This window comes from Tasmannia lanceolata, unplaced genomic scaffold, assembly GCF_043159265.1.
Source record: "Tasmannia lanceolata isolate RefF3 unplaced genomic scaffold, GAP_Taslan_0.1 ptg000018l, whole genome shotgun sequence".
Taxonomy (NCBI): Eukaryota; Viridiplantae; Streptophyta; class Magnoliopsida; order Canellales; family Winteraceae; genus Tasmannia; species Tasmannia lanceolata.
The window spans coordinates 18,969,030-18,994,041 of record NW_027518695.1 but is presented as its reverse complement, the minus strand read 5'-3'; the positions used below and the strand labels follow the sequence as shown (position 1 = coordinate 18,994,041).

Here is a 25,012-nt window from a genome sequence, read left to right as displayed (position 1 = left end):
CAACTAGTCGTTGGGCCTCCAACGGCTATAATTTTTTGAGAAAATACACTTCTCGGAGTTCCGAGAGTTTTCTCGGAGCTCCGAGGGTTTCTCGGAGTTCCGAGAAACCAAACAGAGATTTAAGTTTAAGAACCTGGTGCATTTCTCGGAGTTCCGAGACTGGTTTCCAGCAAACAGTGTCGAACTTGTAAAATTCATATCTCCCTCATTTCTCTTCGGATTTTGACGTTCCTATACTCTACGGATATGAGAAAAATGAGAGCTATCTGTTAAAAATATTTTCAAAAATATTTGAAAATGTTTTAAATAAGTTTTGATAGGATTTAGTTGCTGGTCCAGGTTGTTGCTTCGGAACTCTGTTTTGTTCATTCTTGTGTTGAATGCCATATGGGTCCCAACATGTTGGTACACCACCATGGCCATTCACTTATCCATTTAAGTCCTTAAAGGGTGTGTTAGTCTCTTTGAAAAACATATTTTAGGGGTTTTAAGATGTGCCTTGATCAAGAGAAAACACAAGAGAGAAAGGTGATACATACTACCCTTTTGAACACTCTCTTGAATGAACTCTTGAGCCAATCTTCATTTGATCTTCAATGTGGTTCTTGGATTGCTTGTGGGATCTTCACTTGAGCTCCTTGCTTTAACATCTTCCAAGGATGATGCCACCAATGTGTTCAAGCTCCTTTGCATGTTGATCCTCAAGCATGTGTTGTGTTGCATTGTGTAATGGCGATATGACATGTCAAGCATGTCAAGTTCCTGTCTAAGACACAACACTCAAGGCAACTGATCAGTCCATAAACGACTAATCAATTTGTGTTTGTTAATCATCAAAACAAGGTGATTGAATGAACCCATGGGGAATCCTTGGGGAACCCTTGGGCTTACACATGTCGATAATATCGAACAGAGTAGTCATCTGATCTCCTTCTTCCTATTAAACAATTCATTTAAATAAAAGAGAGACAAGTATAATAAGCTTTGAGATAATCTCACCTGAACAATCCATTTATTACCGTCTTCAAAACCTAACTCAAAGCTTAGTATAAAAGAGAAGTAGTAAATTTCCAATAGATTATAGAAACACATTAAATGATATTTTCAATTTGTACAAATTTTAATACATAACAGGGCATCAACTTGTGCAGATTCAAATGTAAAAACTGTGAGAGTGAAATATAAGCAGATTTGTGCAAATAGTGGGGCCGAATTATGCTCAACAAAACATCTTCAAATATATTTAAAAATCAGCTCCAAAGAGACCTTCTCCTCTTTCTAACCTTTAATTTTTCAAGAGGCAAGTAAACAATGAAAGGACCAGATGTGAATGAAACAAGGGCTAAGATTTTGATAAAAAAAAAAACTGTAAGGTGAAGCAAAATGTGCTGAGCTCAAGTTCCATGAAGGGGTGTTTGAGATAGGGCTTACTCCTCCCTGATTTCACTAATCTCTTATCTCACTCTCCTCTCTTCTCTTTTTTTTTAGATAACAAAATAATATGAAATATTACAATACATATAATAACTAAATGACACTTAGAAAAACTCAAACATAGAGAATCTTATAAAATTGACTATAATGCACATCCACAGTAAAATGCTCACAGATATGAGATATATATAATACTAACTCTACCAAAGAATAAAGATCTAACTTTTAGAAACCACAAAAATTTTTAAAAAATACAAAGCACAAGTAAGTATCCTATCATTTAACAGGGTTAAGAAATTCGGAATAATGAAAATCTTAAAGAAAACTTACCTCGATGAGAAGACTATTAAAATTTGAGAACCTCTCTTATGCTAGCCTTCGGAAGATCCTTTATACTCTTTGGATCTGAGCTCTTTGCAACAATCAAACCTTCAATTGCCAGCAACAAGGTGATCGAAATCTTGCCGGAGATAACGAGTCAGCCGGGGAACTCACCGGAAATTGGCCGAAGAAGAGACAAAAAGTAGGGTTTCAACAATTTTTTTTTTATCAAGGTAAAAAGAGAAAGTGACCGGCCGGAGCTTGGATCTGCCGGAAAATTGATCGGGAAAGGTGAAGATCGATGAGATCTAGGGTTGATCGGAAGTGAGAGTTTATATCTAAGGTTTTTATAAAAGAAAAAATCAGATCTGGAAGTCAGAGATCCAGCGCAAATCTCCCGGAGAAGACGATCGGAAAAGGTGAGCTCGCCGGCCGGAGCTACGACAAATGATCGGAAGGGATGAGGGTCGGCCGGAACTCGGATTCGCCGGAGAAGAAGATAAGGGTTTGGGAAATTTTCTCCTCTGCTCTCTCTTTCTTTCTCTCGCTCAGATTTTTCGAGAAAAATGAAAATCCTCTCTTCGTTCCACCAAAGATGATAAAACCGAGCTTTTCAAATCTCAAACATCTGAAGCTTTGACAGATCGGAAAGGATGAAGATCGGCCGGAGTGTAGCCGGAGATTATGCTTGCCGTAGAAGGTAGATTGGCCGGGATCTGGCCTGAATCGGAGATGACTTCCGACCGGAGAAGATTGGCAGAATCGGAAATGGATGACCAGAGTAGAGAATTCCGCCGGAGAATCGATCGGAGGAGAAGAGAAAAGGGATCTGGAGGAAAAAAAAACGAAAATGAAACCTGTTTTTTTTCCTTTCTCTCTGCGAATTTTTTTTTATAAGAAAAATATGGGTTGTTGATATTGACACTCCAACTTTTGATGAGCGCACGGTTGCGCAAAGAAATGATAGGCGCGCGATTTTGCGCGTCCTATATGGCTAAATTCAGCCCTCCCCAGGATAAACTCACCTCCCTTTTTCTGGTTTACACAACGGTCCTTTCTCGGCTCGTTCGCTGGGTAAACGCATTCCGATTTCAACGAAATTTTATGGGGACCTAGCCGGAACCCTAAGCTAGCTCGGGGTGAAATTTGGGGTCCTAAAGAATTGATTTGATAGGGTTTTTGCACAAACATGGAGAGATTAGGGTACGGTCAAAATGGGGTGTCTACATGACCATAAAGCACGCATAAGGTTGGTGGGGAAGGCCGATTATGTTATTGGTGGGAGTCTGCATAAAGGTTATAGACATTGTAATGTGATCACTTTTGAGCTTGACCCTGATAAATAAAGTTATCTGCTTTTCCAATATTTGTATTGTGAACATTGAATGGATATTTAGAAAGCAGAATGTCGGTAATGACATAAAGTGGACCATGTTTAATTCATGTTGATGAGTTTGCCAGCTTTGTGACCATGGGGAGGTCATTGGATAATTTAATAGTCTAATGATTACATGATCCATTGTTAGTACACTTATTGAACGGAATATAAAGTAGTTAATATGAAAGGTATAAAGCCCATGCAAGCCAAGTGGGAGACTGTTGGACGTTTCATAAGTTTGGAGTTTCCAAACTTAGAGTTTCCTCTTTGTTGGGAATTCTAGAACATTGGTTTCTAAGTTTTAGAGTTGCTAAATTAAGAGTGGCTTTGCATTTTAAGCAACCTTTCATCTCTATAAGGTAATCCCTTAACTTTAGAAGTGTTTGGAGAAGGAAAGTTAACTCAAATTGGACTTTCTAATTGTTGGAGAAATTGAGGGTACTGTTGTTGACAAAACACAGAAACTTGTTGCTTCAAGGCGTGATATCACTTTCCTTAAGACAAGATTCGCCCCCACCAGTAGTGTGCAAAGGGGATCCGCAAATTGTCTCCAAGATACAATGAAGCCTAGTAGGGAAGCCCTACTAACGTTTGATGACTCCTCGCACTAGCGGAATCAAACCCGAAATGCCCTTCTGAAAATTCAAGCCTTAGAGAATTTTCCAGATAAAGCGACAATAAAGCGCCACTATGCGCCCTATAGCCCATTGCCCACGTCGCGTGTGCGCGTGCGTGTGCGAACGGTGCGTTGCACCGTCCCGCGGGTCCAGCGATGGGTTCAACCCAATGTGCAACCGAACAAGTAGTAGAAAAGTGTAGTGCTTTATAAGTTCTTCTCTTTCCTTTCTCTCATTCGGTACGGGACTATCTTTTCAACTACACTTCTACATCATTTTGTAAAAGCAAATCTTTCCAAGAAAATATTTTCTTTTTCCCAAACGCTTTTGATAAAATATTTTCCAAAACACTAAAACATGCAAAATAAATGATTTTGAAAATCCAAAATCACTAACACTAATTTGAGTAGAAAAGCCAAACGAATTTGGGCATTCTAGGAAAGCTCTATGGGAGCTTTTGCCTATAAAAGAGACCCTTGGTCCCTCTTGCCACATACCACAATACTAGAACTCATTAAGAGAGAAAGAGATCACTTTTGAGAGGTTTCCCATAGACCTATTGGTGTGCAAGGTAAGAGAAGAACAAGGGGCGTTTCTAGGCCTTCATTGTGCTTAGAAAGATCGAATACTCGTTGGATTTCAAGCTTCAAAGCAGCGGTCATGGTGAAAGGTACATCAAACCTATCTCATTAAATTAAAGTTTTTCTATGATTTTCATTGCCCAAGATCCAAAGATTTAAACAATTCAACAGTTGGGCCCCACAAATAGTTGCATATTAGAGAGAGGGGGGGGGGGAGGGGGGGTGAGTCCCACTGTTGTTCCGGTTGTGGCTTCACAACCAGTAGGGGGTGGGGGGTGAGATGATTTTCCCAAACACACACACAAGATAAGAAAAGCTCACATATGAAGATGACCCAATAACTAAGCACGGAGAGTGAGACCAGAACTATGAAACTTTTGCTCTGTGAGCTGATCCAAATGCTCTATCAATGGAGGGGTCACATGATTTTCCCAATCACCACCTCCCCTTTCGTAAAGAACACCCTAATTTCATGGCCTTGCTCCACTTTTCCAGTCTTGTTCACTTCCAAATCGATGCAATTTCCTTAAAACTGCAAACCACCCCTTCACTTTCTTCCTTTGGAGAGAAAGGATACCCCAATTACTCAGCTAACCTCTTCAAATGAAGTATGGGTTCTTGTTTCATTTCCTCATACTTCAAGAACATGACCCTTTCAGGCCTTTCCAGGCTTGCCTTCCAGTACCCCAACTCACAATCCCAATAAGGACCATATGTGAACACACCGTGCAAAACAACTCTAAGGCCTCCTCTAGAGAAAGTGGTAGACTCGCATGTCTCAACTTGTTAATGAAATGCCACATGGAAGTGAAGGTATCTCTATGATTCTGACGCAAGTAAACTATCCCACAATTCGATTGTAGTGCCCAATCCGGTATCATCGTGTTTGGGATGCGCGTAGCCAAGAGCCTAGGGGAGGGAAGGCTGTAAAATTCAGAAAATTGGTTATGTGCAAAGAACAAGGGAAGGCATAGCCATCTAAACAACTAAACTTATCTATGAACTAGGAAAGGCTAGGAACAAAACTATCTAAACAACTAAATATATCAGGGTGTGCATGCTAAATAATTTTGGTGAAAGCCATTTTGCGGCTCACTTTTGCATAACAGAACAGCCACACATGCTCACTTTTTATCAGATTTTGGTTATTCATTTAATTCATCTGAGATGGATGTTCTATCGGGCAAAAGTGAGCTGCGAAATGGCTTTCTGCCAAATTGCCTAGCAAATCCCTTCATAATAATAATAATAATAATAATTATTATTATTATTATTATTATTATTATTATTATCATTATTATTATTATCATCATAATTATTAAGATGGAGAACACAGGCTTTGAAAGCTAAAGTGACTTTTCTTTGGGCATTCCCCGGTCCAGTTGGTTTTTGTGGTGCATCGGAAGTCGAAGTTAGGGCTCCTTATCATCGTATTAAGAGTCTTGGCAGAGGCATGTTGGATAAAGCTATCGTGGAAGGAGATTCTTTGAATGTGATTCGGTGGCTTCAGGGAGGCGTGGCTCCTCCCGTTTTTTATAAAATAGAGGATTTAATCATGGGAACATCTATTGTGTTTAATCATGTCAGAAGGTCGGCTAATGAGAAGGCGGATTTGCTTGCTTGGAGGGGGGTTTCTACCAAATTGCTAGAGTGGTTTGATTATCTGCCACATTGTGATATGATGCATCATGTTACCCCTTAAAAATCATCCTACCAAACTTCGTAAAAATCATAACTGAATCATCAAAAATAAAATGAAAGAACTTTGACGATCTAAAATTACCAAGAAGAAAATAAAAAGGGTTTTCCAATTGATCAAGGGCCCTTGATTAAATAGGATTGTACAAAATGAATTGGTTTTGAATCCTAAGAACCAATCCCTGGCACATATAAAGTATTACAAAACAAAGAAAACAATACGATGTTCTAGAGAACCAATTAATGAGGAAAAAGTGTCGTGTAAGCCCTCATAGTCCTGTATTTTTCAAAAAGTACTGTGCGGACCACACTATACGATTATCCAAACCGTCCATATGATGGGACACAACGTAAATAGGTTGTGCCAAAAAAATCATTTCTATAGGATGATCCCAACCCTCTGATCTTAGAAGAACTGCATATTATCTTAACATCTATAGATCGGAGGGCTAGGATCATCCTATGGAAATGATTTTTGGAGCACAAGCTATTTACGTTGTGTTCAATCACATGGACGGTTTGGATCATCATATGATGTGCTCCACACAGTACTTTTTGAAAAATAGGGGACTATAAGGGGCTACACCATATAAAATCTCTAGAAATCATTATTTAAAAGAAAAGGTAAATAATGGGCTCTCCAAAGTCCAAACATAGTTTAGGAAAAGCCAAGGGTGCCAATATCAATAAAGCAGTGGCCACCACTTTGTTGCATAAGAAGGGCAGGACTTCCATTAAAACAATCGAGTGTCGATCTTGAAGGCGAGTGCAGCGGTGGTGGTGGTGGTTCTTTGGAGTATTTATTGCTAAAATGGCAAAATTACCCTACCGAATTCAGTTTCTCTACTGACTTTAAAAATGACATGGATCTATTCAAGGTTGCATAAAGAGGGCCCTTGCATCTATCATTCCTCATTATATAATATTAAATAAAGCTTGCTCTCTTGTTTCTAAATCTCACATTGACACGGGAATGAAGCTGTAGAAATGGAGGGTTTAGTCCAACGCAACTAAAACCTCCTTATACTCTACTTGGTTGTACAATATCCTGGGTTTTGTAGGGTTTTGTGTGGTTTTTGGCTGTCATAGCCCTGCTTTTCAAACAAGGTGGGCCCAAAAAATTTTCTAATAAATAATACTGGGCGTTGAAAAATTTACCCCTTTTCAGTCAGTCTTTGCCCCCCTTTTTACTTGGTTGTGAAGCCTGTGAAACTACCAATTACTCTAAAGGCTTAAGCGTTTGAAGAAGTTGGTAAGTTAACATGGTATCAAAGCCAAAGGTCTCGAGTTCAAACCTCCCGGATAGCAAAAATCCACATGTGATGGTCGGCCCAAAGTGGGACCACATGTGCCACGTGGTTGCCAAGTGGGCCACACGTGCGGGGGAGTGTTAAAGTATAAAAGATACATAACACCTTTCTCCAATAGCTTAAGCTTTTGGAGAAGTTGGTTTTTGCTTCTTGCTTTAATTCTTTGTGTTGAACAAGGGTATCAAAGTTTGGGTGCTTTGATCTCTTATTTTCTACAAGTGGTATCAGAGCTACTACAATAGCGGGTGACCTATTTTTTCCTGACATGCAGTCGACAAGAACACGTGCTTGTCCTTCACATTGCTCTAAAAACTGAATCGCATCATCAAGTGGAAAACTTTTCTCTTCCTGGAGGCAATGATAAGTGAAAGAATTCTTGTACAAATTTTGACAAGCAGGTACAGTATTGAGAATCCTGTTCTCCAATAGCTTAAGCTTTTGGAGAAGTTGGTAAGTTAACAAAGCCAACTAACAGTACAATAAATCCTATCTCTCCATCTCCCTCTTCTAGCAAACCATACATACCCTCACAACTCTCTCTCTCTATCTTTCAACACCAGTCCTTGGTGGGGCCCAACAACTGAATGTTTTAGATCTTTGAATAGCTAGACCAGCACTATAATTAAAAAAACATACATATAACATTTAAAATAGGCCCACTTTATTCAAAATCCAAACCGCTGGCCTGGTGCAAATAGGCCTCCCCTATAAAATCATCTCCATAGGATGATACTAACCCGTTGATCTCTTTACGGAAGACACCATATAACAGATTGAAGAGTTAGGATTATCTAAATTATATGCTTTTATGGGAAAGGATATTTGAGCTGGGGCCCAACAAATGAACGGTTTGAATCTTTGAACAAGGTGGACCCCGATGGATTTTCTAATAAATACTCATTATACAGTGTCTGTGAAGTACCCCAAAATACGCTCTTTATAAAATTAGTCCCCCGTCTATGGAGAGGGCCGTTTTTGTCTTAAAGTGTTCAGTTTTGATTAGGGCTCTTTTATAAGCCTATAAATACAACTTTAAGGAGAGATTCGCATAGAACAAGAGGAGAACGAAGATCAAGGATTTGAGAACTCAAATCAAGTTACGATCTATGTTCCAAGATGACTATTGTGTTAAAGAACTGTAAAAGAAATATAAGAATGTTTAGGAATACAAATCGATGGTTTGATTGTATTCTAGGTGAAATCCGTATTTGATCTTGGATTCTTTGGGGTTCGCTTTGTATTAGAATCCCCAACGAACTGAAGATCAAATCTTTTTAGCCTTGGAAATCTAGATTTTGCGATTTGGACCTAAAACGTAAAGATATTGTTTTGATCTCCGTTCATCGAGTGTTGACGCATGAATTTGGATTTGATGGAATCCTCATGTTAAACGGAGTCCATCGGATCCAACCTCTCGCGAAACGGAGGTCAAACGAGAAAGTTATGACTCCCTAAAGCTTATGCAAAATCGGGTAGAAATTTTGAATTCACGGAAGAAAATCCTAGTCGCGATTTTGGACGCCTGATTCAGCGCCGAACGCGTATGATTAAGAAACCCTGAGAGCTCGGATTTCTTCGAAAAGTCTCAGAGGCGCCGGAAGGGTCTTCCGAAGGAGGTGCTCGGGTGCTTGAAAACCTAGGTCGAACGCCCGAACCCGCTGAAATGTGTGAGTCTGTTTTGGATTCTAGGTTTTGTATTTAGTGTTCTCTTTTAATTCTTTAAAAGAACAATTTTGGGTATTAAAAGCTTATCAAATGTCGACTGTAGGAAACTGAAGAATAGCTGTGTAACGTTTATTGGATTCCCAACTTGAGGTGACCAATAGGGGATTACTCTAATGGGTTGTTCCAAAGCCCTCTTTGCATTTCTATTGCTATGGTTACTCATATACAAGTAAGATTACGGATATCTATATCCTATTGAATTCCTAACCCGGTATGGTATCGAAGTCGGATTGCTTATAGGTATACCCCTTACCTTGTGCTTCTGTTGATCAATGTTGTATCGAACACAATGTTTCCAATTATTGAAACTCACATCGAATGTCGAACTGTATGATTATTAACATCTTTGGGAAGCTTAGATTTATTTCTGGACCGCGCTAGTGGGGCATGCATAATTCATTTGCAAGACTAAACATTTTTTAACTATATTATTGGCCAATTATGGACCCAGTCAGTGGGGAATGCATAATTCGCCAACATTGTCGACATCTGAATTCTGAACAATAACCAAAGCTTATGAAGCCGAGATGTATCGAATTCTGACACTGATATATGTATCGAAATACCATTTGCTATCTGATTTAGACCATTGATTTCAAGATACCTGTGAATTGAACTTTTTTTATCGTTTCATGGAACTAGTACTGCACTTCAGTTGATCCCATACATCTGAATGAATTTATTAGATTCTTTACTACCTTCGTTGCTTGATATTCCAACTGTAATTAGTGTAGCTCTTGTTACTTCACATGAGTATTAGCTCAACTGTAGTTTGCATATTCCAACTGTAATTAGTGTAGCTCTTATTAGCAATTTAGCGGCTCACTTTTTCAAGAAAAATGAGTCACCTCACATGAATCTATACTACTCTTAAAGCCTTAATTTAAAAAAATATTATTAGGAACTTTACCCTTAGATATTTCCCCTTATATCCCCACCCAGGGCACTTACAACTTTCCACCTCCCATATGTTACGAATTTTATTTTTTCCCTCACACATGTTCGCCGCCCACTTCGACCTGTTTTCTTTCGTCTTTTATTCAAGGCCAAAACTCTTCGTCTTGTTCTTTTAGTTATAGCTTGAAATCCTTCCATCTTCTCTATGGCAGAGTACCCAATTGCTTAAAGATGATGAAATAGTAAGGAACAAATGCAAGGAACTAATCTCCTCCTCTTGTCAATCCGAGCCGATTCGAGGGCTGAGAAGGAACAAAGTGAACCTTGTCATAGTAAAGAGATGCAATTAGGGCTGAAACAAAGTACTCCTCCAAAGAAGAGTCAGAAAAGGAAGCTGATGAAGAACACCCCCATCAGAAGAAAAAAGAAACCCTCCATCAAAGGAAAACTAAATAGAAAGAATAACTGAATAGCAGCTTAGAGATTTGGGAAGCCAAAATAGAACATAACGTGTAGTTCATTGATTTCTTCATGCTCTCTTACTGCTCAAACACATAATCCAAACAAGGATTTATTGGAAAACAATCAAAATCAAGATAAGAAAAGCTTCTCAAGTGTTATTGGAAATCAAACAAAAACAAGATAAGAAAAGATTATTTAGGAAGATGACCAGATAACTAATAGAGGAAAGTGAGACCAGAACCATTAAACTTTTGCGCCATCAACTGATCCAAACGCTCTATCATTGAAGGGGTCAAATGATTTGCCCAATCACCAACCTCCCCTTTCCTAAAGAACACCTTTTTGTCCATGCCAATCACTACGGTTCCTGTCTTGTTTGCTTCCGAATTGCTCAAATTCTTAAAACTGCATAGCTTTGATATTTCTTCCACCACCCCTTCTCTCTCCTCCTCTAGAGAGAAAGGATACCCCAAGAACTCAGCCAAGCGCTTCAAATGAAGTATAGGTTCTTGTTTCATTTCCTCGTACTTCAAGAACAAGACCCTTTCAGGCCTTTCCAGGCTTTCCTTCCAGTACCCCAATACATGATCCCAATAAGGACCAAAGATAGAAACTCCAGTGCAAAACAACTCAAAGGCCTCGTCTAGAGAAAGTGGTCCTAGACTCTCATCTCTAAGGTTGCTCATGAACGCCCACATTGAAATGAAGGTATCTCTAGGATTCCGGCACAAGTAAACTACGCGACAATTCGAATGTATTGCCGATTCCGGTAAGAACGTGTAAGGGATATGGGTAGCCAAGAGCCTAGGGGAGGGAAGGCTCTCAAATTCAGAAAGTTGGTTATATGAAAAGAACTTCAAGATGACAAAAGGGACAAGGTCATGGGGGTTAGTTTTGAGCAAGGGGTGGTCAGTGAGAAGGTAACGAGACCGGTTCACAACCGTGAAAGCAAGCGCCTTCAGCCAAGTGGTTCCGGATTTCGGGGTGGTGACCAGAAATACATCATCGTCGCGGGGTTGAAACTGTTGATGGAAAGCCACTGCTCCTTTCAAGTAACGTAGAAAATACCAGAAACCTTGATATTGGTAGAAATAAGGTAGGAACCATCCATTCCCTCTTGGAAGGGACGAGAATAGTTCCTTGCATTCATTCCTTAATATTTCATCGTCTTTAAGCCATTGGGATGTGGCCATAAAGAAGATTAGGAATCTGAAGATCTCAAGCTATATATCAATAATGTCCACAGGGGAATTTGCAAAGCTTGGATGCATAGCCACATATTTATTCTCCAGTTCTAAAGCTTCCTCTGATAATTTGTTTTAATTATCTGACCTTCATCTACCAACTCTCCTCCATCCTGGTACTCACAATAAACATTCATGTGTTACAGCTTACAAGAGTGTCGGTGACGCAATCCAGACCTTCTAGAAATGAGTAATTAATAAGGGATCTGCTAGGGACCATCGCAGAAGGCATTTCGCCGACTGATTGCAGCCACTTAGGCTCAGATTTTGTCAGACATCTAAGCCTATGTGGCTGCTCTCTCGTGCAACAGCCCGTCCGCAAAATGCCTTCTATGATGGTCCCAAGCAAATCCCTAATAATAATAATAGTAATAAGGGATTTGCTAGGATCCATCGCAAAAGGCATTTCGCAGCTCGTATGTCGCATGTTAGGCTAGCTACCTTGTGAATGAAGACAGCAGCTTTTGTCTCCATTCACGAGGTGAGTGGTCTCACATGCAACATACCTAAGCCACGAAATGCCTTTTGCGACAGACGCTAGCAATTCCCTAATAATAATAGACAATACACCAAGCCTTCTAGAAATGAGTAATTAAAAGGGCAAATCTATTGTTTTAATATTTAGTCTAAGTTTGATGAAAATCATCAAAATCACATCCTCTACCATAAATACAAGAGGGACAATGAAAGTCATTAATGAAGCTTTTCTGGGGACCAATCTTTTCCCTTAATTAAATGGGGTGTATTATATTATGGATGGAAAAGTCATGGAAGAAATCTATAATGGGGATATTGTTCCCACACCCACCAACATTTTCATTAAAGTAGAGTTTGTGGGGGTCGAAATTTAAAACCATGATCCATACCATTCAGTTACTTAGATTAATCAGTTAGAATTGCTCGATGAATGTAATTCTTCCGCTATAGCATCTTTATGGTGGACCCATTGGATCAACGATCATGATCTTTTGTACACTCACCTAGATGGGCCAGAACAGAGGATGTCTAATGTGCGTATGATAAAAGTGAATCTCATTTTATCGTTATCCATGATATAAATTTAGGTTATGTCCCATTTTGTGGACGGTTTGGATCATCCTATGGTGTGGGCCCAGCATATAAAAACTCATCATTTATATATAGGGTGATGATATTTGCCCTATTTTACCGTGATTTGATGTCAAAAAGCATTAAAGTTGCACATTGTTCATATTATAAGGGGCGAATGCGTACTGCACACGAGGTGAAAATATCATCTCCGGAAATGATATCATCACACACATGTTTTAATAAGAGGCGCTCAAGTCTCTTGTCTTTTAGTATTTAAAGGGCTGTCAGAAGTATATTACAGTTTTCAAAAAGCTCTTTCAAACCCTTTAAATACTAAAAGACAAGAGACTTGACCGCCTCATATTAAAACATGTGAGTGCAGATATCATTTCCCTATATATATGTACAAGATTTTTATGCATTGGTGTAAAAACGAGGTCTTGTTTTACCTCCATATTTTGGGAGCTTAGTGCTTATACATATATGCTCAATATAGCAAATTCAACCCAACAGATTTTTTGGTGATATTCCTTAAATTTCGGCCCGACCCGAAATTTTGGGAAAAACGAACTTTCGAAATTTTGGTCGAAACGTTACCCAATTTCGGTTTCACTCTAAACCGAAACCCGAAATTTCAGATTTCAGTCGAAATTTAAAACCTTGCCTATAATGTTACTCGTTAAGTTTTAAAGACAAAGAAAAATGTTGAGGGGAGTGAATTTATCCTCAAGCACTGAACCATCCTCACAGATATCGTTAAGCGGGGGGGCGGTCAAGGTGGCAAACGTGCCTGGCCGTGCCGGCACGGCCCGACCAAATGAGGCCCGCATAGGCCCGCGGGCCGGGCACGGCACGGCACGGCACGGAAAGGTTCATGGGCCGTGCCGTGCCGGGCTGAAATCGTTGAAGCGAGGCACGGCACGGCCCGCTGCCAGCAGTGCAGTGCAGTGCAATGCTAGCCAGTGTTTTTGTTTTTTTTTTTGAAATATATGTTTTGGACGAAAATACCCCCCAAACTAGCCGTTTGAAATAACTTTTGGGGGGTATTTTCGGGTTTTTCAAAAAAAAAAAAATTTATAAAAGGGGAACCGAGCTCACGGGCCGCCGTGCCGTGCCTGGGCAAACGGGCTGTGCCGTGTCGGCCCTCCGGGCAGCCCAACCAAGCCCGGCACGGCCCGCGGCTTCGTGCCGTGCGCCGGCACACGTCACTGTAGCTATCCGTGCCGTGCCAGAACGGCCTGTGGCGTGGCGTGGCGTACCTTGCCGGGCCGCGGGCCGGCACAGCCCGTTTGCCACCTTGAGGGGCTGTATACGTCCCTTTGATCTTTTGTGCGTATAAAAAATCTACCATGGGTAGTTAGGCCACAAAATGATGGCATTGCCCGATTTGCAAAATTCACTCAAATGTAAGGACTCTATTTGCAAATTGTCAAAATATAAGACCTGTTTTTGCAAATAAATCAAAGGCATCCTGATCCTGAATCCTTTTCACCCTGAGCCCAAGGAAATTCCACACGGGAATCAGAAATCAGGATTCCGTATCCTCATGTGGATGTGGGCCCACATTAACCGATGATTGACACGTGTCATAGCACTCCATCTCCCTTATCCTCGTGTGGGCCCTTGAATCCATTTTGCTTCCGTTTCGAAGCAAAGAAGCCAGAAAGCACTTTAAAACAGGAAAAGCATGCTGACACGTAAGCATCCGTAATGCTGACGTGGATTTCTGACGTGGCACGTACTTCTCATCCCTCCACTTGCCTCCTTCGTGTCCCTCGCAGCTTTTAAAAGCCAAAAGCACAAAGGAACGAATATTCGATCGCCACGTGGCACATCCCACGTCGGATTGCTGGTATTGACACAAACTGGTTACCGGGTAAGACCCACGTGGGATGCCAGTTGTATCTTCTGCTGCAACTGCCACGTCACGTGCCTTGTACGGTACACCTCGGTATCCGGTCTCCCACGCGCCTCTTTGTTCTGGTCGGGGACTGAGGAGTCAAACGTTTAGAGAAAATGGCGAACCCAACCATGGTTAGATCTTCCATTATTTAATTAACCAAGGTTTAAACCTTGAAAGACAGTTGGAACACTTGAACTGTACTTAATTATGGTTCCATTATTTTAATAATTGCACAAACTCAGCTTGCCTTTTCTTATTCAAACAATTTAAGGTTGCTACGGTCCCTAAAAAGTCCTGAGAACCCGATTAAAAACGAAAAAACAAACTGAGTTTGTGCAGTTACTAAAACATTGTAGTGCCAAAATCATTAGCCTAAAAAAAGAAAAAAAATTTCTAAATGCAAAATGCTTTATGAGCAAGTCTAAACTGAAGGAAGCCCTTGCAAAAAAAGAGGTGAAAGGGCTCTTCCATTGGCTGCACATCACCATTATTAATGCATGATGGTGATGTGTAGCCAATAGGAGAGCTCTTTCACCTCTTTTTTACAAGGGCTCCCTTCAGTCTAGACTTCCTCATGCTTTATTATCAGTAATACTCTCTGCACGCCACTTCGTTTTATTATTAGTCAGATCCATCTTATTAGTTTTCAAAATAAAAAAATGTTGTGATATTTTCATATTTTTCAATTATATAGAGATAATTATATTAAAACGGTGGAGCCAACATTATTTGATGATCCAAACCATTCATTTGTTGGACCCTTACTTAGATAGTCTGTGCCTCAAAAATCATCTCCATAGGATGGTCTTAACCATCCAATCTGTAGATGTTTCTATAATGTGTCAACCCTCTACAGATATAAGGGTTAGGAGCATCTTACGGAGATTATTAACTGAGGTCGAAGAAAGCAATGGTCTCGATCAGCAAATAATGGTCTCAAGTGATAAGACTAGAAAGAGATAAATGGTATACATTAGGGCTGCAACTCGAGCCGGGTTTTACCCGACCCGCATCGACCCGACCCGAAAATAGCTTGGGCCGGGTTCAGGTTTCATGGGTTTCGGGTCGAGCAGGGTTCAGCATTCAAAAGCCCGCATGAATCTCGGGTCGAGCCGGGTTTGAAGGGGCCCGACCCGAGTTACATAAGTTATAGTATGTACATTTTTTTCTATTGTTAGTTAAAAGTTAAAGGGATAATTACATTTACACCCCCTCTAGTTTCTGACACATCCACTTCCACCCCTATAGTTTAAAACGTGACAAATACACCCTTGTAGTTTCAATTTGTTTAAGGTAGGCCCCCTCAGCTGAAGGTTCGTCCATAGATTGAAGGGTTAGGATGATCTGATGGAGCTGATTTTTTGGGCACACCCTATCTATGTCAGGACCCATCAAATGAACGCTTTGGATCATCCAAACAATGTGGGCCCACATTATCTGGATGATTTTTCGGTAGTGTTTGGATTCGGGTAGGGGCCCACATTATTTGGATGATCCAAAGCATTCATTTGATGGGTCCTGACATAGATATGGTGTGCCCAAAAAATCAGCTCCATCGGATCATCCTAACCCTTCAATTTATGGACGAACCTTCAGCTGAGGGGGCAAACCTTAAACAAATTGAAACTACAGGGGTGTATTTGTCACGTTTTAAACTATAGGGGTGGAAGTGGATGTGTCAAAAACTAGAGGGGGTGTAAATGTAATTATCCCAAAGTTAAAAGTGAAAACCCACGCACCCACTGTTACTGTATGTGAGTGTAATTTCTGCTTCTATGAGTTGAGTTGATTCAAGTGTTTGATTCAGCATTGTTTGATTGTAATTACAACATTGTTTGATTACAGCATTGTTTGATTCAAGTGTGATGTGAGTGTAATTACATCATTGTTTGATTCAAGTGTAATGTGAGTGTAATTTCTGCTTCTATGAGTTGAGTTGCTTTGCCAAACAAGAATTTTCCTTAAAAATTTGCGTCAACGTGAAAAAACCCGGCCCGAGATGATAATACATAAATGCAAAGGTCCCGTCACAAAAGAGGACTGTTAAAAGTGTCATGTAAAAAATTTACAGAAATGATAAATAAATCACTTAAAATAATGTTAATTTTTTTTACATGACACTTTTAACGGTCCTCTTTTGTGACCGGGCCCATTGCATTTATGTATTATCATCATATGGAAATGATATTTTGGTGTGTCGGCCCAAAATTTCATTTACATAGGATGATCTGAGATCTATAATCTATAGAGGGACTGCATATTGTGTTGTGGCCATGGTTTGAAATTTCGGTTTCAGCATAAATTTAGGACCTAGCCGAAACCGAAATTTCGGCCGAAACTTAGTAAAGATGGGCGAAATGTCTGTTTTTTGGACCGAAATTTCGGCTGAAATTTTGTGAAGGAATAAAAAATTAATATTTTGTTTGAAATTTCGTACGTTTCGGATTTCAGTGCCGGTGTTGACCGAAATTCGGATTTCGGTGCCTGAAATTTCAAACCATGGTTGTGGCCCATCAAATCGATAGTTTGGATTATCTTATGATGTTTGCCGTCTAGTAGTTTTTTGAAAAAATACTGGACTACTCGGGCTTACATTATAGAAAAACTCAGAATGGTGAAAGTGACTTTCTGCATAGTGGTTCTCAATTCCAACCCTTGGTTTTACTTCCAGACACCCCTTCTTCACTGGCTGTTATAAATTATAATCCCCATCAAGTCATCAGCCCTTACTAGCCAATGAACTTACAGACTGTATGCCACAAAAACAAGTGGGTGTAAATTGTGTAATTACCAATTCCCCAAACTAAAATAAAAACTACTTCACCAACGCGAGAAGCGTGGCAGGCATAACCACGTGCCGGGGACATGTGCCTGGCACGGGCCGGAAGACACGCGTGTGTGGGGGCGCACCGAAACTATTGACTAGGAAAGAAGCCTAGCCATGTGGGAAGGAAAGTGGCTAGACAAGACCTGCCAAAAACATAGAATAAAAAAGGAAGTTGATATTGGCACACTATATTTTGATAATTGCACTAACTATCCTTGTCTTTTCTTTTTAATTGGTTTATGAGTAGGCTAGGGGTGCAACACGGGTCGGGTTGAGGCCAACCCAAACCCAACCCGAGGAGCCATTTACTCAACCCGACCCGACCCGACCCGACGAACCCTTTTTCTCAACCCGAATTTTTAAGCTTACTTTAAAAAAAAAAATGATAAAATGTCAAGTTACACTCGGGTCGGATTACCCAAGCCCTCAACCTGAACCCAAGCCCGACATGAGTTCAACCCGACCCAACCCAATTTTTTAGGGTTGAACCCAACCCGAGTTGCACCCATTCTGAGTATTTTTGGAAATTGCAATAACTTTGACAGCCGGTTAATAAAAAGAGACAAGTTGAGTCAGTGCAAATTATCAAAACCTCGTAGTGCCAATATCAGTATCCGAAAAATAATAGAATAAATATCCCACGGAATCCAATCACTGAATAGTGATTCTAGGGATTCTCGGAATCAGCCGATACGCAATTCTCTGTACTTAAAATAGTCTCACTTTCCTAATCCAACCCTCAATCTGCATTTCCTTCTAAAAAGGGGGGTGTGTGTATAAGGAAAAAGGGGGTGGGAATATCAGTTGCCCTTTTTTGAACGTTGAAATTCTCGCGAGATATTTTGTTCAGAGGGCGACAATCAGGAACCATCTCCGCAAACGCGGGAGATTAGATTTCTTAATATCTGTTTCTATTTTTAAATTTTTGTAATTTCTTAAAAAGGGTTGTTTCTAATGTGCGCCTCTTAAGGTCTATATGTCTTAACCGGTGCCGCGCTACTGTAGAACTTTTAAGCGAGGTAGGCTAGTTTGGACTTAAATTTCAAAGAGAAAAAGAGAGAGGAATTTGGTCTGCAAAAGTAAGCGAATTTTCGAGCCGAAATGGGTATGTGTTTTTGTTCTTAATTTTGGGTTTTGGGTTTTGGGTTTTCTCGGATTTTGTTTTATGTTTGGGTTTTATTAGTAGATGTTTGGGTTTTGTTTTTTTCTCTGTTTTGGTTTTGTTTCTTGATCTCTGGTGATTGATTTTCATGGGTTTTTGTGCTTTTTTGGTTTTTGATTTGTGGCTTTGGGTGAGATGTTTTTATTAGTTTTGTGGTTTATTTGTTATTAATTGTTGTTAAAGTATGATGAGAGAAAGATTTTATGGTTGTGTAGTCTTTGGATTTTGATTTTGATTGATGGGGTTTTTTTTTTTCTGATTAGACTCTACCACTCTCTCTGTCTCAATTTGGTTGGTTTTTGGTTCATGGGTTTTGTGGGTTTTCTATTGTTTTTGCTCTTTATTTGTTGTTTTAATTCATTTTTTACATGTGTTTTCTATTTTTCAGTTTTCTTCTCTTTTACTGATTTGGGGGCATGTGATTCCACGTTTTTCTCTTTTTTTACCCTCCTTGCTGGCGGAGCAGTATTTATAGTGTGAACCTCCTTAGGTGCAACCATACACTACAAGAAAAACGGTAATTAGCGACGTTCTCTTACCGACGTTCCTAAAAAGCGACCCTAATATTCTATATACAACGACGTTCAAGTAGTAGAACGTCAGTGAATTGATATTCCCGCTCAAGTAACTTCTCCCGCCCAGAAAATAAGCCCTATGTATACACCGACATTCGTTGGGCGTCGCTAAATCCCTGTAAGTACCGACGTTTTTTAATAAAAACGTTGTTAATTATTTTTTTTTTACTTTCGGAATTCACCGACATTCATGTAATGTCGCTGAATATAAAAATTAGTGTCGATATTTTATAAGCGTCGGTGCCTCTTTTTTTTCATTTCCCGATCAAGCTCGCGCCACTTAGGGCAGAAAACATTTTTTTCCCGCCCGCCCAAACCCTCAGCTTTCCGCATGCCTATTTCCACTCGAAACCCTCCCAAATCTCTTCTCTAACCCTTACCCTCTTTCCAGAAGCCCTATTTCTGTTCTCAAATTCCATCTAAAATCCCTAATTTCCCTAATCTCCTCATCTCTAATCTCTCCTCTTCTATCTGATATTTTTTTCTTCTTCCATTCAACGGTGATAACGAGGGACGATTGAGGGTTTACCGGCATTCAAGGGAGATAACGAGGTATATCTAAGGGATTTGAAATGATGATTGTGGCATTTGATGAGGCATTTTTTGTTTAAATTTATGGTTTCAGTTTTTTGTTTCGAGAGATTCCGCAATTAGGGTTTCTTTTTTCCCTGTATGATTAATGATTCTGTTTGATCTGTAATATCTTCTCCCACTTGTCTTTACAATTAGGGTTTTGGTTTCTATTTTTTTTTTTAGGGATTTGATTTCCCATATTCATTCTATTTTCAAGGTTTTTGATTTCTCACTTCTTTTTAAAGGTTTTAGAAAGTTCTTATGTAATTAACGAGGCATATCTATAAAGACTGGAAATGGCTTGATCAACCTATTGTAAAAAAAAAAAAAACAGCTCGAATAAAGAGCGAAAATGTGAAATTGATCACATTTTATTTAAAGGTTTTCTCGCAATTTGGGATCACTGTGATATGCTGATTTTGTGGGATTTTTAAAAAGTTCCCAAATCAGTTAAAATGACAGTGTTCTGTGTTTAACTTTGACTGGTCATTATAGTTATAGATTTAATTTAACTAAGGATGTCAATCAATTTGTGGTTAAGATTGGGTTAGATTAGAAGTCTACTTTGTGATTTTGTTTCTAGCTAGGGTTTTCATTTACTTTCAAGGGCTTTGATATTTCATTTTCAATTTTTTTTCTAGGGTATTTGTCACTTCAAGAGAAAGGGTTTCCCACCCATTTCCTCAAAAAAGAAGGCTAAGAAGAAACGGTATGGTTTGTATTCACATTGCCCTAGGGTTTTGATTTTGTTTGATTTTTTTTTCCATCTAGGGTTTCTTCTTATTTATTTATTTTTTATTTTCATCTAGGTCTCAGCCAGCGAAAGGGAAGAGGAGGTTGAAATCATAAAGAGGTATTGATTTTGCAAGCTTTAATTTCATTGTACCCTTAGGATTGCTTTACTCTTCCCTTTGCAAGCTCACTAAGTAATTTCTCTTCTTAATTGTTTGCGTATCTTCTGTGTGAAATTCGTGCAAACAGTTAAGAAGAAGATAAATTGCTTGGACGATATTGGAAGTTTGGGTTGATTTTATAGTGCTCTGTTTTCTTCACGATAAATCGTTTGGAAGCCTCTTGAATAGATTGAATTGAATGCCTCAGATCGGAGTTTTGTTTGGTCGGCCACCCTTAATATCCAGAACTATCAAGGGTAGTTGAAAATCACTAAGCCAATTTAAAAATTTTGGACTAAACCTCATGCCTTTTACACTCTTCAAATTGAACTTATAGAGTTTTAATTTTTAGGAGTTTGAGCTCAGATACGCTGTAGTGTTGCTGCCATTATGAGTTCCTATGCTCTCTGATGCTTATACCTGTTTACTTAGGGTGTACTTGTTAGAGTTCTCAAGATTCAACCGGATATGGACAAGATCTAATTGTCATCAGTTCATACACATTTGAGTTTCCATTTTGGGTTTTATGTACTTTAATTCCATGCATGTTGGAATTGTTATCCGTCCTTACATGTTGAGTAGCCACCTGTTCATGCACATTTGAAATCTTATCTACTCATGTATGTTTGAATTGCCACATGTCAATCTTATCTCCCTGTGTAATTCAACATCTTTTGTTTATGGAATACTTCGGTCGATTTTCAAGACTAGTGACTATGATCCTCTCCAAATCCATGCCCTGCCCCCTCTTTTCCCCAACACCTCACTTTCTATCTAGACCCCTCATAGTTTGCAGTGGCAAGGAGCAATGATTAAAATATCCTTGATCTGTTTATTGTAGACCCCTCCAACACCTGATGGTTATGAGTAGTTGACCCCTCGCTCAATCTGTTGGTTGTTGAGGGTGATTCCCTCAATGTGTTTCGGTAAGTTTCTGAGAGGAAGGATGTCCTTGGCATTTGGTGGGTGCTTTTTAGGAGATTAATGATATGGTTTGGGATCATTCCACAATCTTTTTGCATGCTATCCGATCTGCTAATAGTGAGGCTAACTTTTTGGTTTGTTTAACTGTTGCTAGAGCTGATTTGATTACCCCTTATTTATTTATTTATTTTTGTTTTGGTTCTTGATTCGACCATCATAGTAGCCTGAGACTCATGCCATTTTTTCGATAAATTTTAGTCACCATTCAAAGAAGGCATTAAATTATCCACATCAACAACTATATTACCCTAAACCCTAAACTGTTATGCATTGCTTATTGGTCGTTGTGCTTTTTTTTTTGTTCAGATGTAATTAAAGTGTTTCCACATCAAGTTCCTGTTTTTTTTTTTTTTGCCATTTAATGTTTTTTACTTTTACCTACAATGTCTTCATTTTAGGATTAATAATTTGAATGTATCTATAGTGTTCCTAGAGTGTTGGTTGGCTTGGCATGTTGTACTTTAAAAGGTCAAATTTATGCCACATCTTGATATTTGCACAACAGATATGCTATCTTTAACCGATGATCTCTTTAAAAGTCAAATTTTCCTTTATCTCATTTAGGCTCCATTTGTGCCTACTTATATACTGGACGCTGTATCTTTTTTTTTTGCAAATAATCGATCTACTTGTTTTCAGGTTAGATCAACCCGGAGTACATGAGCCACCTTTGCTTTATGTCTTTTACGTATCATTTCCGAGTTCATGTGTCATGGGCTATGTTGGTTCAATTTTTAAGACTGTTTTGTTGTGTTTTGTGGCTTCTGTTGCCTCTTTTAGCTTTTTGTTGCATTGTGTTGGGCTTTTTCATCCTCATGTCATAGAACACATTTTCTTTTTCATCTATATTTGTGTATGCAATTTGATAGTCAAAATTGTTGTGATCCAGCTTATCTAGTTTTGACGCAGTAAATACGATTATCTGTTTCTCTCTCGATCTTGTGCTCAAATATCTTCATAGATAAGAGTCAATGAGCCCCTTCAAAATGCTTCCAAATGATCAAAAGTACTGTAATTTTTTTACTGCTTATCTTCTGCGCTTTCTGCATATAACCCATTCATTCTACTCTTTCTGATGCTAGAACCTCTCGGCAGAAGATCATTATGAAGGTATCTTTTTGCTTGCAAGCATCTATGTAGCATTATCACAAGTACATTCTATCATTTATGTTCTCTCCATACACTCTTTTCCTTTCTTAAATGTCCCCAGAGTTCTATGAATCTCACAGGTTCGATATCTCATTTTCATTGGCCATGAAGCACTTCTTTACTTAAGTTTATTCATTACATCTGGATCAAACAATTTTATTTTCTACATTATTCAATTCTTTGGGTTTCAATTATGGATTCTAGTATGGTTTCTTACATTATTCTTTGGGTTTCAATTATGGTTCAAGTATGGGTTTCAATTATGGATTCAAGTGTGGTTTCTTACACTTCTACATTATTCTTTGGGTTTCAATTATGGACTCAAATATGGTTTCTTACATGCCTCTATTGGAATTTTTCTAGGTTTCTCGCCACTGCATCTTCTGACCACACTGTTAAGATATGGAATGTTGACGGTTTCACCTTCGAGTGAATTTTGACAGGTAAATCTTGGATCAGATCCCTTGCATGTTCTAACTTAGTCCCTTATGGAGTGATCTTTATTTTATTTTCGGTGGTTTTGGTTCATATCTCCACAGACCATCAACGCTGGTTATGGGATTGTGTGTCCTCTGTAGGCCCTTCTTTAATTAACGGGTATAGGTCACTGAACTCATTTTTGCAAAGTCCAGTTATTGCACTCATTTTGGATCATATGTTCCCTTAATTGAGTCTCTTTGTATTTGTTTCTCCATTTTTTTTATAATGTCATGAGTATTATTTTTTTTTTAATTTCAATTGCAGCTTCTTCTGATACAACTGCAAGACTATGGACAATGGCAACAGGGGAAGCCATCAGAGTGTATTAAGGACATCACAAAGCCTTCAAGACTATTTAGTATTACCCTATCAATTCTTTGGTCAGTAAGAGCTGGGCTTTGTTTCTTCTCTCTTGTAGTATGAGGTGAAAAGCAGCTTGTCTTACCTACATAAAGCATGTTTGATAAATAGACCTTTACATGTTGGATGCGAACTGCTATTCATTTTTTAACTTTAAAATTCCCATTTGCAAGTCAATGATGAAATGATTAGGATAATCCCTATTAGGCCCTTGATCAACATGTGTCGTACTGTTTACATGTATGTTAATTGTTCAAAGCCAAATCATACATTGCTCTGTAATAGAACTATACCCAGGGTGCAAGCTCTCAAAATTGTGTTTCTTCGATCCATGTTTCAGCCCTTGTCTTGGCAATAACAATTCAATTCTGTATTTTATGTGACATGCAGGGTGTATGGAGATTATTTCATGTTCTCAGGATCGTCGATCTATGGAATTTTAGAGGAAGGGATGGAACCTTTTATATAATTTTGTTTCTTGTCATTGTATTTGAAACGATGGATGCCATTATAGTGTCATTTAATGTCCTTTAAATAGTCTTTTTTTAGTACTGTTGGATGTCACACTGAGGAAGAAGTTGTTGGTATATGGGTTGATTTTAGATGGAGATGGAGATAGTTGGTTTGATGATTTTTGTTTGGAGGACCTTCTTGGGTTTAATTTAAATGGAAATGGTGGTTTGATGACTTTGGATGTTTTTTTTTTTTCTATCGTTTGGATGCCAATATGTGTATATATATGTTACTTATGGTGGTACAGGTTTTATACAGGTTCATATTCACTGTGCTGCTTTATTTCCAAAAAAAATAAAAAAAAATGCTAATCACCGGCGGTCATAAAACCGTCGGTGAATAATAAAAAGAAAACGCCTCTACATCTTTTACCGACGGTTCAGAACGCCGGTGTATGTCCTCTACACCGACGGTTCCAATGAACGTCGGTATAGTTTAAAGAGAAAGTCCTAATTTGTAGTCTCATTTACCGACGCTCATGGCCGTCGGTGTAAAAAAACCTTTACCGACGCTGTTGACAACCATCAGTGAATGTCCTTTTTTCCGGCTCTTTCACCCCTTTTTTACCGACGTTTAAAACCATCGGTATAACATCATACAACGATGGTTTATTAGAACCGTCGGTAAAAGGGTTTAGTCATGGTAGCATTACCGACGCTATGACAAACCGTCGGTGTTACGTTCACCGATGTTTTTACGACGTTTTACCGATGCTCGTGAACGTCGCTAAATGTCCTTTTTCTTGTAGTGATAGGTCTTTTTCCTTCTCTTGAATCAGAAGGAACTCTTGATCTCAAACCCTTAGACAAGGCATCTTCTATTTGGGTTCCCTTCTTGATGAGATGATTGAAATCAAGAAAGTACTGGATGGCCATG

The 25,012-nt window shown here is 39.1% G+C and overlaps 1 long non-coding RNA gene and 1 pseudogene across 4 annotated transcripts; one reads left to right on the top strand and one right to left on the bottom strand.

The window, feature by feature from the left end:
* Positions 1-10,460: 10,460 nt before the first annotated feature.
* Positions 10,461-11,774, bottom strand: LOC143850888 (cytosolic sulfotransferase 15 pseudogene; annotated as a pseudogene).
* A 6,651-nt stretch (positions 11,775-18,425) lies between these two features.
* LOC143850972 (uncharacterized) lies at positions 18,426-24,310 on the top strand. 4 transcript variants are annotated; one of them, XR_013236145.1, is made up of 8 exons: positions 18,426-18,552; positions 19,100-19,302; positions 20,399-20,466; positions 20,567-20,610; positions 23,147-23,226; positions 23,323-23,380; positions 23,528-23,643; positions 24,014-24,310. It is a non-coding gene; the product is annotated as an uncharacterized LOC143850972 (long non-coding RNA). The 4 variants fall into 4 exon arrangements; XR_013236143.1 differs by lacking the exon at positions 19,100-19,302 and having other exon boundaries at positions 18,427-18,552; XR_013236144.1 differs by lacking the exon at positions 19,100-19,302 and having other exon boundaries at positions 18,427-18,552; positions 23,528-23,687.
* The last annotated feature ends 702 nt before the right edge of the window (positions 24,311-25,012 follow it).